This window comes from Apodemus sylvaticus, chromosome 10 (genome assembly GCF_947179515.1).
Source record: "Apodemus sylvaticus chromosome 10, mApoSyl1.1, whole genome shotgun sequence".
Lineage (NCBI taxonomy): Eukaryota > Metazoa > Chordata > Mammalia > Rodentia > Muridae > Apodemus > Apodemus sylvaticus.
In genome coordinates this window covers 55,611,357-55,634,976 of record NC_067481.1, presented here as the reverse complement: position 1 = coordinate 55,634,976, position 23,620 = coordinate 55,611,357, and the positions used below count along the sequence as shown (strand labels likewise).

The following is a 23,620-nucleotide window of genomic DNA, read 5'->3' as shown; positions in this document are numbered from 1 at the left end:
CACGGGGGCGGAGCCGAGAGCATGCGCAGAAGCAGGTTGGCATACGGGGAGGAGCAGTGGGAGGCAAGCGTCACATGAAGCGGACCCAGGCCCTGCGTGCTGACGTCAGGCCTGCGACACCATCCTGCGCAGGCGCAGCCCCGGACCCCAGAAAGAGGTGGGTTTCCGGAAGCTGTGCTATTGACGTGAGTAGTTTCCTTGGCTAAGAAGGGAAACCAGTGTAGAAAGAGTACTAGCTCAAGAAGAAGACAGGAAAAATGCTCAACAGTCCCGGGAGTAGAACCTTAAATTTAAAAAAAGCAATTGGGGAACAATTTTAGGAACCTTAGCTGTCTCCTGCTCAGTGTAATTCTTATTTCAGTACTGTTGGGATTGGTTTTGAAGTTTGGAGACAAAACAACATAACGAAAGACATGTTGAGCTTAAGAAAGACAAGGTGAGTTCACATATACTTTTGGGAAAGGTGACTATAAACAAAGAAGGTGCAACATGCATTTTTAAGGAGAACCCAAACTGATGAGCAGAGGAAGATTAGTGGGGTCTAAAGCACCTTGATCTACACTATGAGGGATATAGGGTTTTAAAAAATGATTATGAGTTCACAGTGTGGTTTGTTGCGCCTGTAGTTGTACCAGTCACTGATCTGCATTACATTGTCACAGTAATACCATGTCACTCTCATTTACAAATAAGAAACAGCAAGATGAAGTTCCCCAAGTTCACTCAACTACAGCAGGAATTCAAACTCAGAAGCTATACTATTATCCACTACTAGGCTGACAAGAAGGGAAGCATAGGCTAGACCATGGGGCTAAAGTAGTTTCCATATACTACTGTTAAGCATCAACAACATTTGAGGCTGGAATCATTAGACCTATATTGAAAAGTAAGACTCAAAACAGGTCTGCTTTCCAGGCCAGTGGCCTGGAACAGCTTTGAAAGTCAGTCTGGCTTCCCTACCTGAAATTGCTCAGTCTAATCAGATTTCAGGCTGGGAAGTGATTAATGAAGGCCTTCCTCTAGACCTGGTGCCAAGACTGGAACAGTCCCACCCAAACAGGAAAAGATAAAGGCTGCAGCTTCTGTCCTGCCTCCTGGCTGAGGTGCTAAGAAACACACTGAGTCACCTAATGGCTGGCCAGGCCCTTCAGAAAACATTGACATCATCTCCCAGACTGCTGCCCCTCCCATTTGCTCTGGCTCTAGGACTGGCATCATCCCCTTCTTAATGACTGGGCTTAGCTTGGCAGAGCCCTCAAAAGCCAAAGGCCCTGCTCTGATCTTCTTCATTAGCCCAGGGGCTGGAGTAGGATAAAAGTCAGCAAACTGCCCCACCTCCTTCCGATAAGCCAAATCTAAGGGAAATAAATCAGTAAAGAAGAAGACAGTCTCAAAAGGAAGCACAAGTTATAAAACCAGCTTTGTAAGAGTAGAAAAGGTGAGGACTGCCGTACCCTTCTAACTTGATAAAGCATTCCAGAGCACTTTCCATAGGTTCCAGTATAAGGTCCTTTTTGGACTGACCCAGAAAGTTCAATGTACCAATTGCTGAGAACACATGTAAATACCCCAACATCTTCCCTGCTACAAAATCCAAGAAACAGATCAAGTTCCACCCTTCCAATGGGTAAAGGGCGATCAGCTACCAAAAGAGAGTTCTAAGTCCAAACCCCAGCTAGTGAGAATGCTGGACTTTGGCACATCGCATACTCAAAAGAGGAAATTGTTTTCGCTAAGGTTCTGCTGCAATGAAACACCATGACCAAAAAGCATGTTGTTGGGGAAAGGGCTTATTCAGCTTCCACTTCCATATCACTGTTCAACACCAAAGAAGTCAGGACAGGAAGTCAAAACCGGGCAGGAACCTGGATGCAGAAGATGATGCAGAGATCATGGGGGATTGGGGAAGAGAAGGGAGCACTGCTTCCTGGCCTGCTTCCTTACACAATCCTCTACCGATCCCTAATTAAGAAATTCTTTACAGCTGGATCTAATGACGCATTTTCTCAATTTAGGTTCCCTCCTTTCAGATAACTCTAGTTTGTGTGTCAAGTTGACACAAGACTAGCCAGCACAGTAAGGCAGTGCATATAAACCTGCTACAGAAACTCTGAGAAGATGGAACATATTTAACTTACGGATCAGGTAAATAAGACACCGCAAAAATCAAAGGCTCACTGGGTGTGCAGGTGCGTGCCTGTAATACTGGAAAGTTCGAGGCCAGCCTACATAAGCACTACATAAGAACACCGGGACTTAAAGGACAAAGCACCACACCCACAGAGACTACTTCATTCAGTCTAATTTTCTAGACTCCTTTAATCGATGTGGTTCTACTGATCCTTAAGGGTAGAGATCAAATTGAGTGAGGAATACTCAGTGATTAGCTGGTTGCTAATGACCTGCCTCATCCTCCATCCTGAACCCCGACAGATCTTCCTTTTGCTTCAGCTGAATTCTCTAGAATGATTTATGTGCTTTTGCTGTGCTATGTTCTAGCCATGGAAACACAAACTTTTCATCGAATCTCCCTAATGAGCCCCAACACTGGCCGGTATGGTCACCACGCTCTCTTGACTTTCCCCTTACAAACTCAAGTTCATTCATTCTGCCTGCATTTGCCCCAGTCCAAAGCCTCCTGCTTACTTGTTTATCTATTGCCTCCTATTCATCTCCACCCCAAGCTCCGTCCTGTGAATGACTTCTTGTTCCACCCTAGCAGTCTCTACATTGGTTTCAGAATAATATCACTAAAATCCCACTGGATACAGAGCATCCCTGCTTCTAAACTTGATTTGTCTCCATGCTACTGTTGCCATGAAGGATCAGAGCCCACACAGCCGCTCCAACCCACCCTGGCAGTCTGCAGCCTGAAGTTCACCTGAGCCTAACCAGATGCACCTCTGTGTCCCCTGTGGTTGTCTAAGTGAGAATGTCCCCGTGAGTGCCTATCTTTAAATGTTTGTTTCCCAGTTGGTGGACTGTTTAGGGAGGATTACAAGGCATGGGCTTCTTGAAGGAGATGTGTCATCAGGAGTAGGCTTTGGAGTTTCAAAAGCACATGCCAGACCCAGTCTTAATCTTTCTCTCTGCCTCCTGCCTGTGGATCAAGATGTAAGCTCTCAGCTGCCCCATGGCCACGCCTGCCTGCAGGCATGCTTCCCGCCATGATAATCATAGACTAGCCCTCTGAAATTATAAGCAAGCCCCCCAATTAAATGTTTCCTTCTGCAAGTTTTCTTGGTCATGGTGTCTCTTCACGGCAATAGAATACTAAGATAAACACTCCTCAAAGGACAGTTCTCTTCCTCTCAAGGACCATCTTATAAACTGTCAGTGTCCTGTGCACTGTGACTATGACTGAGGCTAGGTCTGCACCTTTCTTTCTACCTTCTTTAGTCTCATTCACAGGGGAGCTCCTCCAGGAAGCCTTCCCTGATATTCAAAGCACAGAGGACCACATAGTTAAAAGAAACGTACAAATACTGCCTTTGGGGTCCAACAAGATGGCTGAGCCAGTAACATTGCTAGCCTACAATGTATGACCACCTGACTTTGATCCATGGGTCCTACTTGGTGGAAGAAAAGAACTAACTGCTTAAGTTGTCCTCTGACCTCAACATATGTACCATGACAACATACACATAATAAATCAGTAACTAAATAAATTAATGAACAATCAATAAATGTGTACTATAGGGGTGCCCTTCCAGAGGACCTGAGTTCTGTTCTCAGAGATGGCTCAGTGGTTAAGAGCACTAACTGCTCTTCTGGAGGATCTGAGTTCAATTCCCAGCAACCACATGGTGGCTCACAACCATCTGTAATGAGTAAGTCTTTAAAAAAAAAAAGAAAGAAAAAGAACAAATCAGATGGTACATAACTGTCTGCAACAACTCCAGCTCTATGGGATCCAACACCTTCTTCTGACCTCCCCACATATGTACCCACACACACACACACACACACAAATTATTTTAAATAAATATTGCCAGGCATGGTGGTGCATGGTACATGCCTTCAGTTCCCAATTCTCAGAAGGCAGAAGCCAGCCTTGTCTATATAGTAAGTTCCAGGCCAGTCAAGACTACATCATTAGACCCTGTCTCAAAATGAATTAAAAATAATAGTAATAAATAGTTTTTAAAAATTAAAACACAGAACTGAAGGGGTTTGCAACCTCATAGGAAGAACAACAATATCAACCACCCAGAACTCCCAGGGATTAAGCCACCAACCAAGGAGTACAACACATGGCTCAGCTGCATATGTAGCAGAGAATTGCCTTGTCAGGCATCAATGGGAGGAGAGGTCCTGGGTACTATGAAAGCTTGATAGATGCCCCAGTGTAGGGGAATCAAGGACGGGCAGGTAGGAGTGGGGTGGGTGGAGGAACACCCTCATAGAAGCAGGGGGAGGGAGGATGGGATGGGGGTTTCCTGGAAGGGAGGAAACTGGGAAAGGGGATAACATTTGAAATGTAAATAAAGAAAATATCCAATTAAAAAAACATAAAAAAATAACACACTGCCTTTTAGCCCTGGAGGTAGCCAAACCTTTCCCCCAAAACCTAAGTTCAACTAGGACAAGGACACATTAGCTGTAATATCCCACAGTACCAGGCACTTAGCAAACACTCATTTAATATGCCTCAGTGAAAATGAAAGAAAGAATTGATGGCTAGGTAGTTATAAATCCAAGTGCACGACTACCAACACTGTCTGGAAAATGTTGTAAATCCTGAGAACTTAACACAAATGGAGACTTTCAGTGGTACAAAGGCTGCATGAACTGACGCCAGGTTACAGAGGCTCTGGGGTTTGGTCATACCTTAGGCCTTTATTCATTCAAATTTTAAACCTAATCTTTTAGTGCCTATACTCTTGTCATTTAAGACAACAGTAATACAGGCCTGAAATTGCTGATGGCTTTAACCTCTGCATTCAGAAAACAGAGGTAGGTGGATCTCTGTGGATTCAAAGCCAGTCTGATCTACATAGCAAGTTCCAGGTCAGCCAGGACTACATAGAGATTACATTTCAAAAGTTTAAAAAAAATAGTAATAAAAAATAAGTAATAAATAAAAAAAAGTCACTGTTAAAAATAAATTGTTGGAGCTGCAGCTGTATCCCAGTAGGTAGGCTGACATAGCATGCATTAATCCTGGCCTCTATCACCAGCACTGTCCAAATGAGGTATGGTAATGTTTGCCTATAATCCCAGAGCTCAGGAAGCAGAAATAGGAAGATCAGAAGTGTAAGGTCATCTTCAGCTGCACAACTACTCAGTGAGTTCAAAGACAGCCTAGACTACATGAGAGACTCTGTCTCAACAAAAAGCAAAATAGAAAACAGAAACAAACAAATATAGCGTCTGAGATAAGAAATGGCTTTATACAGAGCAGAAAGCCTGTCAATCATATACTATGAGTTTAGTGCTTGCTGGTCTAAGGCACATATGTCCTCCCCCACCCTCACCTCCCACCCTCACCCCCACCCCCGCCATGGAGTTTATATTCTAATGGAGAAGACAGCTGACAAAGAAAAATAATTAGGGTCATTGACAAAGAGGGGCAGAAAGTGCTCTCTAGCCAAGCATGTGATTGTCTTGCATGCCTAAGAAGATAAGGCAAGAAGATTTCTATGAGTTCAAGGCCAGCCTGAAAACCTCAACTCAAAAAAAAACCCTGCTTTTGGAAACAGGACATAGTGTCCATAGGATTTTTTTCTTTCATTAAGTTGTCATGCTTAATGACATTGTACCCATTCAGCAAAAGAATACAAAAGATATGTAAAATTAAACAAATTAGTAATATATACAGATGTCTTCGTTAAAGAAATATATATTGAGTTTAATACCAAATACCCACTTCTAAGCCTGGTGTCTCATGCCTGGTCCCAGCTACTTGGGAAAACAAGGTAGCAGTACTGTTGGAGAACAACTTGGACACCATAGTGAGACCCCTGCCTCCACCTCAAGAGAGAGAAAGAGACAAGAGAGACAGAGACAGAGACAGGGGTGGGGGGAAGCCACACACAGTATGCCTGAGGTATTTCCTGGAAGGAGAGGCCCATTCCTTGTCATCATTGCACCCTCAGTACTTTCTTGAGCTGGCAATATCCACAAACTACTCAAAGCTGCTCTCCCATCACAGCTTCTGCCTTTGAACTACAGCTAACTGTGAGCCAATAGGAAGGCAGGAGTTTGAGATGATGAATTTCCTATGAGGTGTGTTTGTTTGGTGGTGGTTTTTTTTTTCTTTTAAAGATTTATTTATTTTATGTATTTAAGTATACTGTCGCTGTCTTCAGACACACCAGAAGAGGGCATCAGATCCCATTACAAATGGTTATAAGCCACCATGTGGTTGCTGGGAATTGAAATTAGGACCTCTGGAAGAACAGTCGGTGCTCTTAATCACTGAGCCATCTCTCCAGCCACACTGAGCTCCAGACTGGAGTGTTGTCTCAGTGGTTAAGAGCCAAAACTTGCTGCTCTTGTAGAGAGGACCTGGGTTCCATTCTCAGCTTACAGTCACCTGTGATTCCAGTTACAGGAGATCTGATGCCTTCTTCTGACTTCTGAGGATACCAGGCACACACACACAGTGAGCAAATATACATGCAGACAAAGCACCCATGTCATGAAATAAAATGAATAAGTCTAAAAATAAAACTTTTTTTTAAAAATCTGAGCTCAAATGATCCCCCTGCTTCAGCTTCCCAAGCAGCTGAGGCTACAGGCTGCTGCTGTCAGTACCCGTTGTTTTAGGTTCCCAGCCTCTTTGCTGTTTCCCTTCCCACTGTGTCTGGTGAAGGAGTGTGGCACCAGCTCCTGGCCCTTGCACTCTGCCAAGAGGTGTTTTAAGTCTACAAGTGTCACTTGCTGAATGGTGGCTCTTGAAGGTGAGAAAGATTTAGGTTGGGACTGCACAAACCTTCCCCTCACAGGCCTGCCCTGAAGACTGGTCCCTGGCAGGAACAAGCTCTCTTCCTTATCTGAGAAGATAAGCTAAAGCCTAAGGAGAATCCCTGTGCAGCCGTGTATCTTCCACTGGTGGAACTCGATATACTGCCGTCCACCCATCAATCTGGAGTCTACCCTGATTTTTTCCCAGCGACCTACCTGGCTTGGGACTTCTTCCCAACCTGAAACCGTGGTTTTCCCAGCTGCAGAGCCTCCAATCTCCCAAGCTCCACTGGTTCCAACCACAGTCTGTTCCTTAGAGTGGCAGCTTCCTGCCCAAGAAAGTATTGCCAACACTGTTCATTGCTAATTTGGTTAACACCTGGCAACGCCAAGCGCTGTTGACATCCTACTTAAATAAACACTGTGACTGTCCCTGGAGGGAAAAGACGGTGCCTGATCACATACCTTGCACACACAGGGAGGGAGGGCACCTGCTTTGCCTACTCTCAACCCAGACTGCAGTGACAGAGATGAAAAGAAATGGAATGTCTCTGACCAGCCTGAGCTGATTGTATCATAAGATCTCAGCCTAATTCCCACTACTGGGAAAGCTGTGAGTCAGTCACTGGCACCCAGAGATTATGTATTCAGCCATTGGACAAATATTTATTGACTGACTAGCACTGTCCTTAGCCCCAGGGAGAAGCAACTAACAAAAGAAGTGAAGAAACCCTTCCTGGAAGTTTTCTGGGTTTTATTTTCATGTGTTGGGTTTGGGTTTGTGGTTGGTTGGTTGGTTGGTTGGTTGGTTTTGTCTTTGTTTTTCAGAGTCGGGGTTTCTCTATATAGCCCTAGATATTCTAGAACTTGACCAGGCTGATCTCGAACACACAGAGATCTGCCTTCCTCTGCCTCACAAATGCTGGGTTTATAAGCATGTGTCACCACCACCCAGCCGGTTTGGGTTTCTGAAACAAGTCATCTCTAGGAACCCAAGCTGGCCTTGTACTCTCAGTTTCTAAGTTTTCTAAGTGGTGAGGTTCCAAGCATCTGTCACAATGTTCCGTTCCTCTAAGTTTTCTTTTACTTTATTTTTATTTTACATGCATTGACTTCTTATCCGCATGTGTGTCTGTGTGAGGGTGTTCTATCCTCTGGAACTAGAGTTATACAGACAGTTGTATGCTGCAGTGTGGTTGCAGTCCTCGGAATTGAAGTCAGGACCTCTGGAAGAGCAGCCAGTGCTCTTAGCCTCTGAGCAATCTCTCCAGCCCCACCCCAAGCCCCTTGCATGTTTTCTAACAATGAAAATATGGAAGAAAGAAGAAGGGAAACAGGAAGTGCCAAAATCACATCAGTATGTCAGGCCATGACATGTACCAATGAAAAGATCAGTTTTTCAGGGCTTTGCATTTAATAAAGGTGATATTTGGGGCAACAGCCATGACTTTGGCCTCTAGTCCCAATACCTGGTGTCAGGAAGCTGTGAATGTTTATGGAATGAATAGAAAGTCCTCAGGGGACATTTTCAAAACCCAGCTCACTGCCAGCTCCCCTCTGCTTCTCTATCCTGCTCCCTTTTCTTTTACTAGAGAAAATCTTTTTCTAATTTAGAGCACTAATAAAACAACAAGAAACAGTTGACAGGGGCTGAAGAAATGGCTCAGAATTTAAGAGCCCTGGGTGCTCTTGTAAGAGGACCCAGGTTCAGTTCCTTAACACCCACTGGCCGACTCACAACCATCTGTAACCCCAGTTCCGGGAGACCCCATACCCCCCCACCTCCGTGAGTACCACATGCATGTAGTACACGGACATACACTGAAGAAAAGGAGAGAAAGAAGCATTGAAAAAGTGGAATCGTGTGATAGCCATGCTGAATAATGTGTTAATAACGCAAGAATGTTACAGAACAATGAAAATGGCCCCAATATTCAGTTAAACAAAGAAAGCAGTTAATAATACACATAGGATTCCATTTTAACCTAAAAAAACACACACTGAACATAAGAAACACAGACATCAAATGTCAAACGTCCTGAGTGCTCACTCAGAACACGAGTACAGCTCACTCCCTCACTCCTTCCTGCTCACTCGCTCTCACACCCACCCCCCTTCCTTTCTTTCTGCACTTTGACAAATATATATTAAGCGAGTAATGTTTTCATTGGCATAAAGCAATACTGCATCTAAACTTAAAAGTATACGAATTTCCTCTACATTCTTTGCAGTTTCCTAAACAAATGGATTTAGGGCTCTTTTTTTTTTAATGTGGTCTTCAATGAGCCAGGTGTTGTTGGCACACACTTGTAATCGCACTTGTATACACTTGTAATCGTCCGAGGTTAGCCTGGGCTGCAAAACAAGTCTCTGTCTCAAAACAAAAAACAAACGGCACCCTTTGAGCCTGATGACTACAGCAGGCACAAAGTGACCTGGGCATTTAGTCTAGGCTCCACCCCACAGCTATGCGCCTGACCCTCTATAATGAGAGGCTGCTCGCCCCTCCCTCTCTTCTCCCCTTGCTCCTGCTCCTTACTCTCTTCCCCTCTCCCCCCACATGTTCACAGTCAGCCTCTACTCCTTCTTGCTTCTCTCTCCCTCTCCCTCTCGCTCTCTGCCTTTCTCTCAACTCTCCTCCCCATGCCCTGAATAAACTCTAAACTCTTGTGGCTGGTACCTCATGGGGCAGGGATGCCTCAGCATGGCCCACAAAGGCACTGCCTTCCCACACCATACCAAGCCTCCACCAAACATACACCGCCTTCTCTATCTTTTTATAAAACACAACAGCTTCGACAGTCCCAGTTTCACTGGGAAGTTTCCCAGTTCTGCTCAGTTCATAAGAATTCCCACTCTCACTGCCATGGTGTGTGTAACGTATCTCATATGCATACATATGCTCATTCTAAAGATGTAAAATTTCCACCCTACAATCTTTTTGTTCTGTTTTTCTTTTTTACATAGGGTCGCACTATGTAGACCAGGCTAGCCTGCTCAAAGAGAATTCCTCTACCTCTGCCTACCTCTACCTCCCAATTACTGGGATTAAAAGCATTATGTGGAGAACAGTTTCAGCTCAAAACTAGGAATCTGGCTTTATGCAGGAGTGTTCCTAGCACAGAAGCCAACTTTGATTCCCCACGCTGAGCTGCAGATATGAAGCATCCCAGGTTTCATGTTCACCGCAAAAGAATGTCCTTTCTATAAAAAGAAAATAAGCATCTGCAGAGGGAAACAGGCGAGGAAGAGGGGAGACTCGCAGCAGCACTCCGGACTCAGGCAGGGGTGATTGGAGAGCAGGGGGGCCTTGCCTGGGACACTACTGTTTCAACTATTTTCTGAAGATCACATGTTTACAGCATGGCTATTAAAACTCTGATTCAAAGATAGAAGAGGGAGGGGCATGAGAACCAGAGGCCCAGACACACAGTGGTGGCCAAAAGATGGCAAGAGCCACCCCCAGACTTAGGCCCCACCCCTCACCAGGGCTCCCACCCTCCCGTGGGAACCCAGGCATGCCTCTGCAGAGTTAACTCCTTACCTTTGCCTGGGAAACAGACCATTTTCTTTCCCTGGCCTAACCAGCCCCATTGCTGGTGACTTTGCTGGGTTACTTCCCATTTCTGGGTCTCGATGTCTCTATCTATAAACTGCGCAGGCTGAACTGAGTGACAGCTGTGGACAGTGTCCATGAGTCAAGACCCACTTTGTCACCCATCCAAGCATTCTCCCCGTAGGAATGAGGGCCCTCCCTACTTTTGACGAGACCCTGCCAGACATGATGACTGGGCCAGCCTCCTCCTAGATGGGATGAGTTGAGTGGCCAATGTCTATTCTTCTGCCCTAGGGAAATGCTGAACTTGCAGACTGTGTCTTTCTCTAACACTCAGTATATTCATTTCCTGTGGCTATGGTAGCCGATGACCTCAAACGGGGTGGCTTCAAATCACACATACTTATTTTCTTTTACTTCTGGAAATCAGAGATTCCAAACGAGGCTTATGAAGCTATAAAATCAAGGTATTGGCTCTTCTGAGGTTGCAGGGGGAGAATCAGATCCTTGGCTCCCCTGGTCTCTAGAGGCCACTGGGAAGGCTTGGGCGCATCACCTCACAGGCTGTTTCCATCATGGCTGATAATGGACCCCCTTCATCCCTTCTTGGACTATGCTGGGTCTACATATCTAATATAATATAAACTTTCCATCTCAAAATCCTTAATCATATATGCCAAGTCCCTTTTGATGCACACAATAACATACAGATCCAAGGACTGGAGCGTTGACGTCCTTGAGGAGTTATTATTCTGCCTCCTACATCTGCCATTCAATTATACCCCATACAATCTTTGCCATTTCTGCATATCTTTAAATTGACTCACTTGTCTAAAAATGATCTTAAATCCCACCTTTGCCTCATCCTGGCACATCAATGAAGTCAAGGAGCTGACAACAATCATATCCCCTTGATCCAAGAAAAGAAAGATGCAACTATCAGGATTTCCAGTGCTCACCTCTGCACCATCTAAATCACTTCCCATGCCACCAGTAGCACAGAGATCATCCTTCAGGGACCATAAATAGAATCCAGCTTCCTTGTTTTACAGAAAAAATTAGTATGTCCGAGAATCCACACCACCAAAACCTCAGCCACCCCCACAGCTTGTCTCTCCTGTCCTGGTACACACTCATCACAACATAAAAGTACATCAGCTCTTCTGATGAGCATCGCAGGCATCTGTGACTCAGATAAGCCCCGACTTACTTCCCTCTGTTACACTCATGGGTACCCAGAGCTTTGTTTTCTATTCCAGGAGTGGGGTTTCCTATTGTTTCCCCTGCCGACCTATATCTGGAGATCTGACTTATCTGTGTTCAACAGTAGCCTGTTTACTTGACCCACATCTGGACAGCAGCCAGATCCCAGGGAAGACTAAGCTGAAAAGGAAGGACAGTGGCCAGCGGTGACTTTGTACTATGCCCCTTGGCATCTTTCCCAGCTGCAACTTGAACTTCGAAACCAGAGTTGAGAAGACAGCGTTCTTTCTATACACAGTGTGGGATGACATAATTATCCTCATCTTACATAACACTCAGCATAAAATAAAAATAACTATCAGGTATTGGATGCTCGCTATTGATCAGACCCTGAAGTAACTGCTTCTGACATCAGTTCACACCAACCCCGTGGAAGGTCCAATTATAGTGCCCCACTTTACAGATCGGAGGACTGTCAGAAGAGGTTACTAAGACAAAGTTGATGTTCAGAGAACTTCAGAAATACAAGGAGACGTGGGCATCATCAGACAAATGACAACAATGAGACATTGACCAACCTGCCCAATGACATAAAGTTAGCAGACTCAGGGACAGAATTCAAACCAACCTCAGAGCAGTCATTTCTTCAGACTCCCTTCCTTTGGAGTCATGACTCCTTTCCTTTCCTTTCTCTCCTTTCCTTTCCTTTCGTTGTTGTTGGTGTGGTGGTGGTGGGTGGTTGGTTGGTTGGGTTCGGTTGGGTTGGTTTTTGGTGGAGTGGTTTAAGTTGATTGTTTGGTTTGGTTTAGTTTGGCTCAGTTTGTATCACTGAGAGTTTATGTAGCCCTAACTAGCCTAGAACTCATTATTTAGACCAGGCTGGCCTCCAACTCAGATCTTCCTAATTCTGCTTCCCAAGTACTGGGATTAAAAGCACCACCTCTGCACGTGGCCGATGCTATGCTTCCTTCAGCCGCCTACTCGGGCACTTCCTTCTCTGTACACATCTCGTTCCCTGGTGCCTTTGCCCTTTATCAGTTCCATGCAAACAGGAAGCTGCAGGGTAGCAAAGGAGCCCCGGGTGACACTTCTCTAGGCTTCCCTCTGGCACAGGAAAGAACATGGAAGCACTAAAAAAACTCCATGAATCTACATCCAGTAATTTGGAATTAAATAATAATTGTCTTAAAATAACTTTTTTAGATTTATTCACTCCATGAATGAGGATTTTGCCTGCATGTATGTATGTATGTACACATGTGTGCTCTGTGCCTGAGGAGGTAAGAAAATGGCATCGGATCCCGGAAAACTGGAAATACAGGTGTCTGTGAGCCATCATGTAAGTGGTGGGAATCGAACTCAGGTCTTTACCAGAGCAACAAGTGCTCTTAACTGCTAAGCCATCTCTCCAGGCCCTGCAATTAGTAATAGTTTAACAGAAAAAGGATTGAAGTTTACCTCCAAAAACCAGACTAAGCAGTTGCTTAATGGAAACATGATTAGGTGAGGTCATGAGGAAAGACTTGTTAATGGAAATCTTAGAGACGGAGAGTCTTGGGGTGGGAGGATGGATCAGCAGCTGGGAGAGCAGGACAGCACTTTCGCGGAGGACCCGAACTCAGTTCCCCGCACCCAAGTCAAGCAGATCACTGCTCCAGCTGCAGCTGATCTAACCCTCTGCTGGATCCCATGGGAGCTCCAGCTGATCTAACCCTCTGCTGGATCTCATGGGAGCTCCAGCTGATCTAACCCTCTCTGCTGGATTCCAAGGGCACCAATCCTCATAGAGGCATACATATACACATGATTAAAAATAAAATATAGAGCTGAAGAGGAGGCTCATTGGGTAAGAGCACATACTGCCCTTGCAGAGAACCCTCCCAGCACCCACATTAGGGGCTCACAGCTGCCACTAACTCTAGCTCCAGGGATCCAGTGCCTTCTTCTGGCCCCTACAGACACTGGCACACTCACACTCAGACACACGCATAGACACGATTAACAAGAAAAAATAAATCTTTTTTAAAAAGGGGGTAAGTATCCATCAATATGGAATCAGGTATACTAGTGGTCATATTTACATAAATTGGGACTGTACAATCACTAGAAATTATGCTACAAACTGTGAGTGATGATAGATTTATCAAGAGAATGCCTCCACTTCTGTTTGTATCAATATAAACCTATGGAAAGAAAATGCTAGCCGGGCAGTGGTGGCACACTCCTTTAATCCCAGCACTTGGGAGCCAGAGGCAGAGGCAGGTGAATTTCTGAGTTCGAGGCCAGCCTGGTCTACAAAGTGAGTTCCAGGACAGCCAAGGCTATACAGAGAAACCCTGTCTCAAAAAAACAAAAAAAGAAAAAGAAAAAGAAAATGCTGGGAGGGGGGGTGTGAATGGTGAGGAGCTCAGTGTAAGCTGTTCTTTCTTCTGTGTGTCTGCTATGCTTTCCGTTTTCAACAGTGAGCCCATATACTTTCATAATCTGAGGGACGAAAAATAAACAAATACTTAAGACTGATTGCTGGTTTCTGAAGCCTCCCTGGTCCCTGAGTTCTGAACATACAAGAAATGGGTGGGAATATAGCTAAGTGCTAGAGACCTTGCCTAGCATTTGGGAGGTTGTAGGTGCAATTCCAAGAAAGAAAGAGAGAAGGGAGGGGAGCAGTGGTGGGGCACACCTTTAATTCCAACATTCAGGAAGCAGAGGCAGGCAGATCTCTAAGTTAGTTAGAGGTCAGCCTAGTCTATGGAGTGAGTTCTAGGACTCTACCTGTCCTAAGAAGCCCTGTCCACTCCCCTCAAGCCCTCAAAAAAGAAAAGGAAGGAAGGAAGGAAGGAAGGAAGGAAGGAAGGAAGGAAGGAAGTTATGTGGTCCACTCAGGAGTCAGAGTCTCTGAGTTTGAGCCTGTCTGCATCGCTAATTTCAAGATAACTAGGGCTTCGTAATGAAACCCATCAGAGAGGGAGGAGGAGGAAGAAAGGGGAGGGGGAAGGAAGGGAGGGAGGGAGGAAGAAAGAGAGAAAAATAGGTCAATCACAGGCTCTTTACGAGCTGGCTGTGCAATTTAACAATTATCCTAACCTGCTGGGTATAAATAGGTGATCATAAAAGAAATACAAAAGGTCAATAAAGACCTAACAAGGTCCTCCACTATGCCATTAATAACTATTTAAATGTTGTATGAAGTATAATTGCTATTTCTATCATTATGCTTATGGCTTAAGTTATAAAGAGTGAGTCAGCAGGGGCAGGACTCTAGCTCACTGGTAGGATGCTCGCACCCATGAAGCCCTGCATTCAGTCTCCAGCATCAAAATAAATGCTACCGGGCTGCCACCTCACCTTTGGAATCTGAGCTCTTGGGAGGCTGAGATGAGAGGATTCTGTAAGCTCAAGGCCAGCCTGTACAACAGAGCCAGTTCCAGCCAAGCCTCAATACGAAGAGAGACCCTGTCTCATAAAACAGATGAGTAAGGCAGGCCTGGGCTATAGCTTATTGGTATGCTGTTGGGCTAGCACGAGCAAGGCTCTGGGCTTTGCTGGACCTGATAGCAAACACCTTTAATCCTTTAATCCCAGCTCTCAAGAGACAGAACAGAAAAACCTCTAAAAGCTCATGGCCAGCATGGTCTACATAACAAATGCCACGGCAGTTAGGGCTATATAGTAAGACCCTGTCTCAAAAAACAAACAAACAAACAAACAAACAAAAAAAGACTCTGGTTCCTTCACTAGCACAATCTTTAATCAATCAATCTTGAATTAAAATAGGAATTATAGTTCACTTTTTTTTATCAGAGTCCCAAATTTTAAAAACACATAATGACACCCATTGTAAGAAAAGATTGTCCCCTCCAACTCAAATCCAAGTGAAAACATGCTGTAAACACTGTGGTTACCATCCCAGGATGAGTGCACACACCATCACTTCTTCCTGACAAAACATGTCTTACAAAGAACACAGCACACCAAAGCAGAGCACTGGCCGAGAGATGTCCACACAGTCGTAGCCCACACCTGTAGTCCCAGCATTTGAGAGGCAGAGGCAGGCAGAGCTCTGTGAGCTCAAGGCTAACCTGGTCTACATAGAGAGTTCCAGGGCAGATAGCCAGGGTTGCTGAGAAAGCTTATCTCATAAACAGACAAACAAAAGCAAAAAGAGACGTACACACACACACACACACACATACTCTCACCAGCCTGAAAGCTTGTGCAAGATTGGTAGCCATGCAGCAGTCAGAGGAAGCTGAGAGCCACATGCTAGCCCAAGCAAGCGTGCTGTGCCTCGGAACTCCCGGAAAGGCTCTGGAGGTAGAGGTTCTAGCTGCTTCAGCAACCGTGTGGAATGGGCTAAAGAAAAGACGGTGTGTTGAAGGTGTTATGTCCACAGAGCATTCAGACACAGACGGCACAGTCCAAGGAGTAGGCAAACCACAGCATTGCCTCACCCCCACCCCAGCAGGAGAAGGCGAGAAGAACCAGAAGAAGCAGCTAAGTCGCATCACCATAAAGAAAAAGGGGGTCTGAGGAGAAAGGACTCCTCCAAGTCCAGGGTGTGTAACCCTCTGCCCTGGGAAGCCTCCCAGGACACTGTCAACGTCCTCCAAGCAGCAAGACCAAGAATTCTTCAATGGGTCTTCCAACCACACAGCCTCAACCAGATCTGAACACCCTTCGCACAGACCCAATAGCCAGAAACCCCAGGCATACACACACATACACATACACACACACACACACACACACACACACACACACAGACCATGAGGCAACTGTCATCTCCAGGAGCAAAAAAAAAAAAGAAAGAAAAAGAACACTACCACCATTATCAACCTGTTCACCCTCTGCACAGTTCAGAGAACACCAGTGCCAGTCGCAGCATGCTGCACACCAACACAAACAATTAAGTCATCCTATCAGGAAGGTGGGAACAGTAATGTGGGTAGCTGACAGATGAGTACTGTAGCTTTCCCTTGTATTAACAAAACACTAAAATATACCTATATAGGCCAGGCATGGTGGCACATGCCTTTAATCCCAGCACAGAGACAGGGGGCAGCTCTGTGAGTTTGAGGCCAACCTGGTCTACACAGCAAGTTCCACACAAACCAGGACTACACAGTAAAGCTCTCTCTAAGGAAGAAAGGAAGGGAAGGGAGGAGGGAGGGAGGATAGAGGAAGGAAGGGAGAGAGAGGGAGAGAGGGAGGGAGAAGGGGGAGGGGAGGGAGGGTAAAGGGAGAGAGGGAGGGAAGGACAGAGTGATCAAACCATATAGGTCACATTGTCACTTGTTTTTTGGTTGTTTTTGGTTTTTGAGACAGGGTTTCTCTGTGTAGCACTGGCTGTCCTGGAACTCACTCTGTAGACCAGGTTGGCCTCAAACTCAGAAATCCACCTGCCTCTGCCTCCCAAGTGCTGGGATTAAAGGCGTGAGCCACCACTGTCTGGCCACATAGACACTTTATTCAGAATACAAAGAAAATAATTTCAACTATTGTCTCTGGTAAAGAAAAGTTGAAAGGGGGAAAAGAACAAGGAGGCGTTATCTTTCATTGTCAGCTTTGTGCTGCTTTTAATGGAAAAATAATATTAAATTTAAATTAAATAGTATGACTTTTTATTTTTTATGTGTATGGAAGCTTTGCCCCCATGTATGTCTGTGCACCACTGTGCACTATGCCTGGTGCCCACTGGAGCCAGAAGAGGACTTTGTATTCCCTAGAAATGGAGCTGTAGATATGTGATATTTAACCTCCATGTAAGAGCTCAGAGCTAAGCCCTGTCCTCTAAAAGAGCAGTAAGTTCTTCACCACTGCGCCATCTCTCCAGCCCCAATATAACCTTTCTTAAAGAAATCTGAACAAACCAAGAAGACTATAAATGTGTGTGTGTGTGTGTGTGTATGTTACAATATAATATTTTTTCCACCTAACAATCTATCTCCTAAGAATTCATTCTAAGGAAATTCCAGAACTGGTATATGAAGATTGTATGTTTAATGGTGTTTTCTGCAAGGCAGCTTACTTTTATAATCTCACACTGAAAGCCTATCACTACCCACTCATCAGAGTCTACTTGAAAAGCCATGGCGTATCCACATATGGGATACGGTGCAGCAGTCCAGAAGGACCGGGTGGATATTTGTGAATCAATATACAATGACTTGGAAGTCATTAAATGCAAAGAAGTACAGGACAGTAAAGAGAATTCAACATTAAAAAATTTATTGAAAGTGTGTATGGCTGGGCAGTGGTGGCGCATGCCTTTAATCCCAGCACTTGGAAGGCAGAGGCAGGCGGATTTCTGAGTTCGAGGCCAGCCTCGTCTACAGAGCGAGTTCCAGGTCAGCCAGGGCTACAAAGAAGAGACCCTGTCTGGAAAAAAAAAGTGTGTATGTCAGCTGGGTGTGATGCTCACACTGGGTGGGAGTACACAGGAGAGGTAGGGGTTCAAGGTCAACATCTGAGTCTGTCTCAAAAAGGATGAGTATGTTGAGGCCAGGTGAGGTTGTTGGATGCAGGTGAGGCTGTACACACCTGTGACCCTAGCACCCAGAAGGCAGCGGCAGGAAAATCCACACAGACCCAAGGCCAAGCCGGTCTGCATGCCAAATTCTATACCAGCCAAGACTTACAGATGTGAGACCCTGGCTCAAAAGGGATTGCAGGGCTGGAGAGATGGCTCAATGGTTCAAAGAACTTCTGTTCCTACAGAGGACTGGGTTTGCTTCCCAGCACCCACATGGAGGCTCACAACTATCTTTTTACTCCAGTTCCTGGGGATTCAAGTGTCTGGTCTCTAAGGGAACCCATGGTTGTGCCCACAGACATACACATAAAAATAGATAAAATGTCTAAGTTTGTAGGTCAAAATGCTCATATTCGGGCATATACTTATGCAAAGATTTTCAGTGTCTCTGCACATATAGCTTGTATTTCATCAAATAAGATAATATCATGAGGCCGGGCTGTGGTGGCGCACGCCTGTAATCCCAGCACTCTGGGAGGCAGAGGCAGGCGGATTTCTGAGTTCGAGGCCAGCCTGGTCTACAAAGTGAGTTCCAGGACAGCCAGGGCTATACAGAGAAACCCTGTCTCCAAAAAACCAAATCCAAAAAAAAAAAAGAAAGAAAGAAAAAAAAAGAAAAAAAAGATAATATCATGAAAAAGTATGTCTAGTTCCCTATAGAAAATAAAATAAAGAGAGTCCCAAGCCTTAAGAAGTACAGGCTCCTTACAGTCTAGGAAACACAACCATTACCCTACAAGCTCTACATGAGTTCAAATAAAATAAAAATACTTCACCATCGGTAGACAAGAAGACAGAGTGAGGGAAGCTGCTGGTCCATCAGGAGTTGAGTGATTTAGAAGCAGCCAAGACTTCAAAACAAGCCCCTCACTTGTTCAGTCCGACATGACATCATTGCCTCACCCTGATTGTCTCTTCATCAGTCCCAGATAAACTTGTCTGAACCCAAAGAGCTCCCCGCCCCTCTAAGAAATACTAGCAGGCAGCCAGGAAATAAAAACCAAATCAAGGTGATCAGAATCCAGATGAGGGAAGATACTGTGTTATCAGAAAAAAGCACCATAGCAAATGCCATAGTGTCACCTATCACAGGGACATAATGACATTTGTCCCAAGTGGCCACCATATGGGCAGAAAGGGTCCTCAGACACCGGAAGCCTCCACTCTGGTGTCTCTCAGGCTAGGCCCAGGCCCCCACCCATCCTTTCCCCTCACTCCAATTCCCCAAAGTCACAAGGCACCTGGTCCTGGGTCCTCAGCTGATCTGGTTCACAGCAGCACGTGGGGACCACCGGGGCCAGCTGGGACAAAGCAGAGGTCAACAGGAAGACAGAGACTCAATCATGTCTGACAAAAGAAACTGGGGACAGGAAGTGGGTTTGAGCCAGCAAGACTGTGGCCTGCTGTCAAGAAGTGAGGCAACCCAGCCAGGTTACTCAGCTGGAGTTGAGCAAGAGCTGGGAGCTCGCGGAAAGGAAGAAGAAATGCCAGTCATAGCTTCTCCGAGGTCTCCACCTCTGCTGTCAGCGCGTGAGCTGCTGCTGCTGGTCCCCTCACCCGTCTCACCTCTGCCTCGGTCCCCGAGAACGCATCTAACTAATTTAATGGAGGAGATGAAGAGGTGCCAACGCTTTTATGTCTACGCCAGTGCAATAACACAGCAAGTGAGAGCGCTAATGAGGGGCGGGTGGGTGTGGCTCAGTGGTACACAACTTGCCCAGCCAGTGTAAGGCCCTGGGTTCTGTGCCCAGTGTTGAAAATCAAAACAAACCACAGAGAGAGAAGAGAACTCAAAAAGTCAGATAGCTAGCTTAGATTCTTCATCCGAGAGCCTCGGTCTCCCTCTTAGGAACTGGAGCTAACCGGTTCTGACTCCTGCCTTTGTTTGTGCCTCAGATGGGATCCTGTGTATAACTAGCTCCACATAAGTCCTGATGTCCACTGAGTCCCTTGAGCTGTCAGTATCGTCCCCTCCCTGCCTTTCCCAGGCTGGTCCATTCCCTAAGTCTTTATCAGATCACATGAGCCAACCATGTCTCTTGCCTCCACAGTGGCCGCAGTTCTCCCATGCCCATTAATCTTACCAAATAGAACAGGAACCATTGATAAGAGTGGGCACGGATAACACGCTAAAGTTACTGCCTGCTCTTGTTTAGCCTACAAATGCCCATCTGATGGAAAACAAAATAACAATGCCTTATCTGTCATTAACAACACAAAACAGGAGCTTCACCGAGAAGTCATTTCCCATAGGGCTGTCTTTCTTCCCAAGGTTAACCCAGAGAAGGCAGACGCAGTGCATACTTGTGCGCCTAGGAGGGCCCAGAAAACACTGGAAGTTAGTCTATAAATATCTGCGGATCTTGGAGAGCCGATGGAAACACGGCCCTATTTAAACCCAGTCCTAGACCTTAAGAGCTGGCCTCAAGGGAACAGGATACCTCAGACAGATAGGCAGACATGTAGGGTTACAGAGAGAGGGATTTACTGTAGGACTTACTAAGGACAGTCTTAAGTGGCAGTAAAACAAACTATAGCTGGCAATCTGGGTCAGAAAGAGGAGTGTACTTATGGGATGGGACAAAAGTGACTTCATCCTGGCTGGAATGTCCCTGGTATAGCATAACAAAATATCAAAGGGTCTGGTTGTTCAAAGCCCCATATTTGACTTTAATGGTTTTATCTAGTTGTGGTTTGCTAGGAGACCATACAGGAAAAACCAGCCTGGGTTACTCAGGGACAATCATGGTGGCTATGACTCAAGATGGCTGTGGTCATGTCAAACAAATCCAACAAAAGCACACAGACCAGCTGTACCTGACCCGCAGAATCCATGAGGGCTTTGCAGCTTGAGGCGAAGCTTTGCATGAAATCAAAACAAGGCCACACTGGCATGCTTTAAAAGTTCTGAAAGATGGGGAAAGGGTGTGCGCCCAGTCAGGTAGTGGTGATACCACACATTTAGTCTCAGCACTTGGAAGGCAGAGGCAGGCGCATCTGAGTTTGAGGCTAACCTAGTCTATAGAGTGAGTTCCAGGACAGGAACTACACAAAGAAGCCCTGTCTCAAAAGACAGAGAGAGAGAGAGAGAGAGAGAGAGAGCTGAAAACTGCAAAAATGCCTGAAGGCCTCCAGCTATGCATCATCTCCACCTCCTGATGAAACCTGCTTAGCCTGCTAAACCTGACTTCCCCCTCAAATCACGTTCATCACCTGCTGACTAAGAGGCCTGGCCCCTGGTTCTCTGCCCTCATCTCCCTGACCCCCTTCTTCTTGGATGATGGCTGACAGCTGAGATGGGCTCTACTTGATGAAGACCTTCTCCTTGCTTCCTGCAATGTACTCTCCACAGAACTGTTCATCTGACTCCACTCTCCAAGCTTCCCTGGGCTTTACGTGTGCCAGGCACTGTGCAGGTGTCTTAGTCGGGGTTTCTGTCCCTGCACAAACATCACGACCAAGAGGCAAGCTGGGGAGGAAAGGGTTTATTCAGCTTACAGTTCCATATTGCTGTTCATCACCAAAGGAAGTCAGGACTGGAACTCAAGCAGGTCAGGAAGCAGGAACTGATGCAGAAGCCATGGAGGGATGTTCCTTACTGGCTTGCTTTCCCTGGCTTGCTCAGCTTGCTTTCTTATAGAGGCCAAGACTACCAGCCCAGGGATGGCACCACCCACAGGGGCCCTCCCTCCTTGATCACTAACTGAGAAAATGCCCCACAGTTGGATCTCATGGAGGCACTTCCCCAACTGAAGCTCCTTTCTCTGTGATAACTCCAGCCTGTGTCAGGTTGACACACAAAACCAGCCAGGTCAGCAGGGTTTTACCCACTCTGATTTAATGTCAAGACACTTTGTAATGCCAAGAGTGTTCTCATTTACAGAACTGAAAACTGAGACCCAACATGTTCACAAAAAGTGCCCAAGGACACACAATTGATGGATTCAAAGTAACCATTTGCATGCATCTATGAAAGTGTGCTAGGACTGGAGAGATGGCTCAGCAGTTAAGAGCACTTGCTGTTCTTCCAGAGGACTGAGGCTCAGTTTCCAGCCCCCACATAGTGGCTCATAACCTCCTGCCTCTTCAACTCAGCCCTCTGTGGCCTCTGAAAGCACACGCAACACACACACACACACACACACACATCATCATCATCATCATCATCATCATCATCACAACCAAATGAAACCAGGTGGTGGTGGTACAAGGCTTTAATCCTAGCTCTGTGAGTTTGAGGAAAACATGATTTACAGAACTAATTCCAGGATAGCCAAGGCTAAACAAAGAAACCATGTCTCAAAATAAATAAATAAACAAATAAACAAACAAGTAAATGGAATTAGGTGCGTTCCTGGATGCGCCTAGGTATGAGTCCCCCTCACCTCCTGGGGTGCAGAGACCGAACCTTGCACAATGAGGACACACTAAACTCAATTCTCACCATGAGTCATCACAAAAGGCAGAATCGGGCTCCACCCAACAGCTACAGAATCAGAATTTACATTTTCACAGGAAAACCAGGGAATGGGTGCTCCTCACAGTTAGAGGCCACCACAGATGCACACTGAAGTGAAGGGTGGTACTGTAGGGGCGTCCAAAAGCAAAGCAAGCATAGAAAAACAAAACCCCAAACCTCACAGGGCTCTTGACTTTGAGAATATCACCCCTGGATATAGCAGAGTCAAAAGCCAGAACTAGAAAGCTCACCACAAGTGGTTCAATGTCAACATTCTGGGTTTGTCAACTAGACCTTGGACTGGGATGGAAATATGGATAGCAAAGAGCTGTCTTTAGAGCGCCATCTGCTGGTTGTAGTTGCGCATTTCTGCTAGGGTAACCCAGCAGCTCTGCCTCGGATATAGAATCCTTAGGCGCTTACTCGAGGGGTTTGTTTATGCTCCTTCGACATTCACCATTCCTTTTTCCAGTGACAGGTTCAGACAGTTTCTTACTCTATAAATAAAAACAGTGGATCACTCCACATTTGCTTAGCCCCTCGGCATCTTCATCAGGCCTGTACTAGTGCGAAAGCTTTAAGGTTTAGCTAAAAAAGCCTTCTGACTAGTCAAAGTAGTAACACACCTCGACCTCGGTGTTCCAGCTAAGAATAACGACATAAAGGTCCCAGCAACCAAACTCTTTAGCAGTCACATGGACATGTCCCTAGTTACCTTATGTTTATAGCCGTCTAAATCAGGAAGAGCCGGGCGAAGCGGCGCATGCCTTCAATCCCAGCACTTGAGAGGCTGAGACCAGAGGATCTCTAAGAGTTCCAGGCCAGCCTGGTCTGCACAGAGAATTTCAGGCCAGCCAGGGTTACATAAAGAGGTCCCGTCTTAAAAAGTAAAATCAGAGCTGGGTGGCGGTGGCTCACGCCTGTAATCGCAGCACTCTGGGGGACAGAGGCAGGCAGATTT

General features: G+C 45.8%; 1 protein-coding gene across 1 annotated transcript in view; it reads right to left on the bottom strand.

The window, feature by feature from the left end:
* Positions 1–19,534, bottom strand: part of Ndel1 (nudE neurodevelopment protein 1 like 1) — a 49,556-nt gene extending 30,022 nt beyond the window's left edge. The window contains exon 1 of the mRNA XM_052196909.1: positions 19,442–19,534. The gene's annotated coding sequence lies outside the window, so the exon portion shown is untranslated. The remainder of the gene's footprint in view (positions 1–19,441) is intronic.
* Positions 19,535–23,620: the final 4,086 nt, after the last annotated feature.